Source organism: Halichoerus grypus, chromosome 10 (assembly GCF_964656455.1).
Source record: "Halichoerus grypus chromosome 10, mHalGry1.hap1.1, whole genome shotgun sequence".
Classification (NCBI taxonomy): domain Eukaryota; kingdom Metazoa; phylum Chordata; class Mammalia; order Carnivora; family Phocidae; genus Halichoerus; species Halichoerus grypus.
Window position 1 is genome coordinate 123,271,518 of NC_135721.1, and position 8,150 is coordinate 123,279,667.

Sequence of the window (8,150 nt, forward strand, 5' to 3'; positions counted from 1 at the left end):
GCTCCTTTGTTTATATATTGTCTATGGATGATTTCATGCTTCAACAGCAGACACGAGTAGTTGCCAGAGACCACATATCTAAAGCCCAAAATATTTACTATCTGGCCCCTTATAGAAAACATTCATTGACCCTTGAGATCTATAATGTTCCTATGCTCCTTGAGCTTGTAATTGTAATGCAACAGTCAGGCATGAAACAGAAGATGAATACAAGTAATTTATTGTAATGGAAGTAAGTGCCATCTGGGAGAAGAACTGGTAATTACAAGAGCTCAATCTAAACTACAATGGGTAGTCATGTAGGTCTTCTGCAGCGAGATGTGTTTTCTTTTTTAAAAGATTTTATTTATTTATTTGAGGGAGGGAGCGAGAGCGTGCACATGTACTTGTGTGAGCTTGATTGGGGTGGTGGTGGGGGGAGAGGCAGAGGGAGAGAATCCTAAGCAGACTCTGTGCTGAGTGGAGCCTTATGCGGAGCTCGATTCCACGACCCTGAGATCATGACCCAGTGGAAATCAAGAGTTGGATGCTCAACTGACTGAGCCACCGAGGCACCCTGTGAGATGTGTGTTGATGAAGAAGAGAAGCTGGTCAGGCTCCAAGGCAGTAATGACAATGTGGGTGGAAAGCTGGGGGAGAGAGCACAGGGCAAGGTCAGGTTCTAAAAGAAGCCTGCTGTGTGAGGAAAGGGAGTGAACTGACCCTGGGAGGGGAGGCAGGGGCCAAGTCAGGAATAATCTTGGAGCTTCCCTCAAGGACAATGGAGAGGCATAGCAGGATTATAACAGTGGGATGACATGTCAGATTTGCATTTGAAAAGATAATTCTGGCTGCATTCGAGGGGAATAGATTTGACAGGGTCAGAGTGGATCCTAGGATCCAGGTAAAAGGCTATTTCAATAGTCCAGGTGAGAAATGAGGATGGCAGGCCGCCTGCGTGGCTCAGTCAGTTGAGCATCAGACTCTTGATTTTGGCTCAGGTCATGATTTTGGGGTCCTGAGGTGGAGCCCCGCATAGGGGTTGGGGGTGTCCACGTTCAGCAGGGAGTCTTCTTGAGATTCTCTCTCTCCCTCTTCCTCTGCCCCTCCCCCCAGCTTGTGCGCGCTCTAAAGTAAATAAATAAATAAATAGAAATGAGGATGGTTTAAGCCAAGATGGCGGCACTGGAGACCGGGAGAAATGGATACATTTGTGACATGTTTAAGAAGTGGAATTCAAGGGGCACCTGGGCGGCTCAGTCAGTTGGACATCTGCCTTCAGCTCAGCTCATGAGCCTGGGGTCCTAGGTTTGAGCCCCGAGTTGAACTTCCTGCTCATTCGGGAGCCTGCTTCTCCCTCTCCCTCTGCCCCTCCCTGCCCCCACTCACGCTCACTCACTCTTGCACTCTCTCTCTCTCAAATAGATAAATAAGATCTTAAAAAAAAAAAAAGAAATGGAATTCAAGGGGACTTTGTAGTGGTTGTTTGGGTGTGAAGGAAGTGGAGTAGATGAGGGTGCCATTTTATCAAGATGGGGAATTCAGGGGAAGCAGTTTCAATGGAAGTGAGAAGGAGGAGTGCAATTAGGGGCATATCATATTTGAGATATCCGTGGAATACAAGTGGAGATATCTAGGAGGCAGCTGGATATATGAATCTGGCCTCCAGAGGAGAAATTTAGGTTGGAGATACACAATTGGGAATCAGGAGTATACAGATGGCCATTGAAACCATGGTAATGAATGTGATTATGGGAGAAGAGATAACAGAATGAAAAAAAAGAGAGAGAGAAGTAAATCTAGAATTAAGCTCCAAGTAACTTCGGTATTTAAGAACAGGTAGAGAAGCATGAAATGTCAAGAGACAGAGAAGGAAAAGGAAAAGTTAAGAAGGAAGAAATCCAGAAGACTATAGTAGTATGGATGCTAAAGGAAGAGGAGTCAACTGTCAAATGCAGTTGGGGTTCCAGTAAAATGTCGTTTGAATGTGTAGGCATGGAGCCATTCTATTGCACCAATGAAGACTCAGTGGTGTGTGTGTGTGGTGGCGGGGAGGGGTCAGACAGAAACCAGACTGAAGAGGGTAGTGTCGTAGGAGGGAGATGGGAAAGAGAGCCCTGGTGTAGACAGCTATTTTGAAAGTTTGGCAGTGAAAGGAGGAGAGAGGTGAGGTAGTGGCAGAGATGGGGAAGGAAGTTATTTAAGGGAGGATTATTTTTAAATAAGAGAGATATTACAGCATATTTAAATATTGATAGGATTCTGCTTCTAGAAATTTGTCCTACAGATATACTTCCCACGTGTGGGTCAAGATATTTGCAGGAAGACATTCACTGTGTGTAGTGACAAAAGCCTGGAAACATCCTAAATGTCCTGACATGAGTCAAATCACTTATGGGACAGTCATACAGCTGGATCAACACTCAAGAGAATGAGAGAGCTCTGCCCGTATAGAAACAGCCCTTAGGTACAAAGGGAGAAAGAGCAAGAGTCTGGCAGAAGAGCGTCTTTAACACGTTCCACGTGTTCTGTGCATTGACATTTGTGGGTATGTATTAGTCATCTTGGACTGCCATCACAAAATACCATCGGCCAGGTGGCTTAAGCAACAGAAAATGATTTTCTCACGGTTCTGGAGGCGGCAAGTCCGAGATCCGGGAGCCAGAAGAGTTGGGTCCTGGTGAGAGCTCTCTTCCTGGCTTGCAGATAGCTGCCTTCTCACGGCGTACTCACTGGGTGGGGAGAGAGAGCGAGCTCTTTGTGCCTCTTCTCTTAGGGACACTTATCCTATCAAATCAAGACCCCACCCTTATGACCTCATTTAACCTTAATTACTCCCTAAAGGTCCTATCTTGAAGTGCCTTGGGAGGTTAGGACCTCAACATATGAATTTGGGGAGGACACAATGCAGTCCACAGCCGTGTGTATGTGTGTGCATATGTTTAAGTGCTGGAAATATATACAAGAATTTGTTTAAAAGTTCCATTGAGTGAGATGTGGGAACTAGGGGAGGAGGAAGGCTTATTTTTCATTATATGTTGTTTGTGCAATTTGTCTTTTTCTTTTTTTTTTTAAGATTTTATTTATTTGCCAGAGAGAGAGAGAGAGCACAAACAGGGGGAGCGGCAGGCAGAGGGATAGGGAGAAGCAGACTCCCTGCTCAGCAGGGAGCCTGATGGGGGACTCCATCCCAGGACCCTGGGATCATGACCTGAGCTGAAGGCAGATCCACCCAGGTGCCCCATCTTTTTCTTTCTTTCTTTTTTTTTTTTTTTAAGACTTTATTTATCTGACAGAGAGTGAGAGAAAGCACAAGCAGGGAGAGCAGCAGAGGGAGAGGGAGAAGCAGGCTCCCCACTGAGCAAGGAGCCCGATGCCAGGCTTGATCCTGGGACCCTGGGATCATGACCTGAGCCGGAGGCAGATGCTTAACCGACTGAGCCACCCAGGTGCCCCATGTTTGTGCAACTTTCACTTTTAACATGTGAATGTATTACTTTTTTCATTAAAAAAAAAACTGGTTTAAAACAAATGAAAGCAAAAGGAAAGATCACATCACATTGTTAAAGTTAAAAAGACTGACACCAGTAGTGATAAGGATGAAGAGCTAACAGGAGCTCTCTTACCCCATTGGCAGGATTACAAGATAGTACGACCACTTTGGACAACCATTTGAGAGTTTCTTATGAATTAAACATATACATACCATATCAACCGGCAATTCCTTTCCTGGAAATTTAACCAAGGGAATGAAAACATATGTCTCCATGAAGCCTTGTTCACGACTATACATAGCTGCTTGATTCATAATAGCCCCAAACTGTCAATCCCAATGACTATGACCAGGTGAATGGGTGAACAAAATTACAGTATATCCATTCGGTGGAATACTACTTAGCAAAAAGGGACATGAACTTAGATGAATCTCACCAACATGCTGAGTAAAGGAAGTCAGACACAAAAGAGTAAATGCTGTCTGATTCTATCTCTATGGTATTCCAGAAAAGACAAATCTAATCTAGAGTGACAGAAAGCAGATCAGTGCTGCCCGGGGTGGGAGGTGCCGAAGGATTAATGGCGGAAGAATAAAGAGAACTTTTGGGGGGTGCCTGGGTGGCTCAGTCATTGAGCATCTGCCTTCGGCTCGGGTCATGATCCCAAGGTCCTGGGATCCAGCCCCGCATTGGGCTCCCTGCTCAGCGGGAAGCCTGCTTCTCCCTCTCCCACTCCCACTGCTGTGTTCCCTCTCTCGCTGTGTCTCTCTCTGTCAAATAAATAAATAAATAAATCTTTAAAAAAGAGAGAGAGAACTCTTGGGGGTCATGGAAATGTTCTGCAGTCGGAGGGCAGAATGCAGATTTCCGCAGTAGGTTGCCTTTGGAATGGGAAGGAGACCAATGGACCAGGGGCCTGGAGTCAGACCTGTTTCTCCATCCCTCATAGGACTCTCCAGTTTGTAATCATATCTGTGTCATAATATCTTTGAAGAATCTTTAATGTTGTCTGGCAAATGCCCCTCTCCCCCAGTAGTCCACAAGTTCCATGATGCTTATTTTTTTTAAAGATTTTATTTATTTATTTGAGAGAGAGAGAGAGAGAGAGAGAGCAGGGTGAGAGGCAGAGGGAGAAGCAGGCTCCCCGCTGAGCAGGGAGACCGACAAGGGGCTCAATCCTGGGACTTCAGGATCATGACCTGAGCCGAAGGCAGACGTTTAACCGGCTGAGCCACCCAGGCGCCCTGACGATGCCCACTTTGCTCATTTCTGTGTCTCTGGATACAGAAGTGGAGTCCAGCACAGGGCCTGGTATACAGTGGGTGCTCAGTAAGTACATGTAACGAGGGGGACATTGTGGTTTGTAATGGCACCACAGCTCCCCTGGGTTGCCAGCTGGGACGGCAGGCAAAGCAACTTCTCTCTGCGGCTCCATTTCCTCCCTGAGGTTTAAACACGGTGATGCCCATGTGCAACTCCCAGCATCCAGTAGGGGTTCAATACATACGAGCTTCCACCCGCTCCTTTTCTCCGCCCGCCCTCCCTCCTGCCACATGCCACACCCACTATGTGGAGCCATAAAACCCAACCCAGGTTGGACTCTCACCTCCTCATCCCCTCCTGGCCAGTCCCTTACCTCATGTTGGGGTGAGGGGCTGGTGTCCCCTGTATCTGGCTCCAGGTGTCCACAACCCCAGAGTGCAGGGCGAGGGCCCAAGTGGACCCCGGGGCTGGCCAGGTTGCCATTGCCATGGAAACAGTGACAGGCCTCAGCCGCAGGTTCCCTAAGTGACTGGTTACTCTTTAACGTATCCACCCACCTTGGGTGATTAGAAGAATCAATAAGATAACCAGGCGGTGGCAGCTGGCCGTACTCACCGCCTTCCTGGTGGACTGGCTCCCGTGGCCCCGCTGCCCTTGTGTGTGGGGCCCGGTTCCTCCATGCCCCCGCGTCTCTGGCTGGGTGGGCTCGGCCATGGTCAGTGTGAACGCGCCCCTCGGGGCTCCAGTGGAGAGTCCCTATGGTGAGTGGGACCAGTGGTCGGGGCTGGGGGAGGACTGGACAGGGCAGGAACATGGTCAAGTTTGGGAGGCCATGGATGCCCCACTCGGTGTTTCCAAAGAGCCCAAAGACTCTCTACGGGCTCTTCTAGAATGGCAGGAAGCCCGGGGGATGCATGTGACTGGCTTCACTAAAGTCCTAAACAGGGGGATGGCATTTTTGGTCTGGGAAGTGCTGGGAGGGGCTGGAGGAACATGGAGCAGGGGTAGTTCATTTCGCCTGCCAAGAGAGACTGCTTTCCTGGGGATATATCCCAGTGGTCTTTCCAAAATTCCGCAGAGGGTGAGGCTGGAACTGCCATCCCCAGGTTACCAGGGACGAGTCGACAGGGAGGAGCCGACAGGGAGCCTTGCTGGGCCTAGCATAGAGCTGGATCATGGTCCAGGCGGGATGGGACCCAAAGGGAGGGTTGGCCCACCCCTCTGACGAGGGCCGTCAGCTCTGGATAATTCACCAAAGGGAAGCCACTTCAAGCAACACCGAGCATGGGGCGTCGGGAAGGGGAAATGATCTCGTGCTAGATGTATGAAACTGAGGTGCAAGGCTAGGAAAGAGTGTGTTCCTGATGGTGAAACCTCAGGCTCTGCTCCTGGGGTGACCCCATGATTAGAAGTAACCCAAAAGTCCCGCCGTCAAGGATGGGTAAACAAAACATGATGCATCTTTAGCGAGGAGTGCTATCCTATTGTTTAGGGGAAAAAATGCAGATCTTTATGCAGATAGGGAAGGGGTTCCAGGTTACACTAAGTGAAAAAAATAAACTGAAGAACTCCGTAGCATTTTACATTTCTGATAACAGAACGGATATATGCATGTGTATGTACACACACGTTTGTATTTGCATAGAAAAACCAGTGGAAGGACAAAAAGAGACCAGTAACAGAGTTTTATCACTGAGGAGGGAGGTTCAGGAAATATTTTTTAACGTTTTTTTGCACATTTTGGATTTTTAAAAATTAGGTGCAGTTTTTAAATTGATTTAAATCACACAAACACACACAGTGCTTGCCTCTGGAATCCGGGCTCTAGTTTTATGACTTTAGACAAATTATTCAACATTTGTGTGCCTCAGTTGCCCTCTCTTTGCCGTGGAGAGACGGTGTCTTAACGGGCCCTCGCAGAGGATGAAAGCTCTTGGCACCAGGCACATAATAAGGACTCAACAAGTATTATTTAATATTGTCATCAGCTGAGGATAGATGGCCTCAAGGAATCGGGGACCGGTCTCTTGACTGGTCCAGGGGATCTTTCTTTGATCTGCCATCAAGCCAAAGTATGAGATGGTGGGGAGGGGGGCAGGAGAAGTAGCAGAGGCTGAGGAACCAAAATAACCTGGGGATCCATCTCACACACACACTATGTGACCTTGGGCAAGTTACTTCGCCTCTCTGAATCTATTTCCCCACCTGCAAAATGGAGAGACCTGACAGGACCTATCTCACAGAGGGTGGTGCAGTGAGAGGAGATAGCATAGCTGAAGGGCTAAACATGCCTTAGGTGCTTCATCCAAGGTTAAAACACAATTGTAAGACTCGACTGACCCTGTAGCCAGAGAAGGACTGTCTGCATAGGGACCAGATAGTCAGCTTCTGAGGAAGGAGAGCCCAGACCACAAGCCTAGGCTAGGGATGAACAGAAGGTGCCCCACGTTCCTCCCAGGGGATACTATAATAATACCTGACAGCCTTTCACTGTCTCCCAGGTCTATGTACTCTGTAGGGTGTCCTCACACCCCTTCATCCTGACCTCTACACGGTGCTCATCACAAAGCAAGTGTGCAACACACATTTGTTGAATGGGTGGATGGATAGATGTTTGGATGGATGGATGTTCTCTGCCTATTACTTCATTTAATTCTTACAACAGTTGTTCCAGATAAACAACATTGTTATCTCCAAGAATAGAAGAGAAAACTAAAACTCAGGATTGTTAAAAAAAAAAAAAAATCATCTGACTTCAGTCCATTTGTGATCCTCTTGACTAAGCTACAGATCTGGCTGGGCAGAGAAAGGAGAGCTCCTATGGCCAGATTTGCAGCACACATCAACAAAAGAACATTGTTGGCCTGGGACAGTTGGGCATTTGTTGGTGTGTGTGTGTGTGTGTGTGCACACGCATGTGCGTGTGCACGCGGTAGTAGCTAAAAGACCTTGCTTTTTAGAGAAAATAAATCTGGGTTAACATCCTGGATCTACATCCTCCCTTTAAAGCTGTGTGGCCTACCCCTCTCTGAGCCCTCATGTTTCACCTATAAAATGAACTAGGGAAGTATACTGCGAAGCTCTAGGAACATGTACTTTCTGATAAAAGAAAATACCAACCCCCCCCCCCACCCCCGCGGTTGTAACTGCAGAGGTAAGTTGCAGGGTAAGAGACGTGGTACAGAGCAGAGCCTCAAGAGAGGCTCTGGCAGGCAAGGCTGTGGTTAGGATCATGAGAGTTAGTACACGAGTGCTCAGAATCCTGCCTGACACTGAGTAAGCGTGCAGTAAATCTCACTTGCTGTCTCACATTTTTGAAACCTGGTAGGACAGTCTTTAAGGGGCTGATCTGTGGTGTGGTGATGCTGGGTGAACTTGACCCTCCCCTGAACTTGCGATGTGCTCATGGCACAT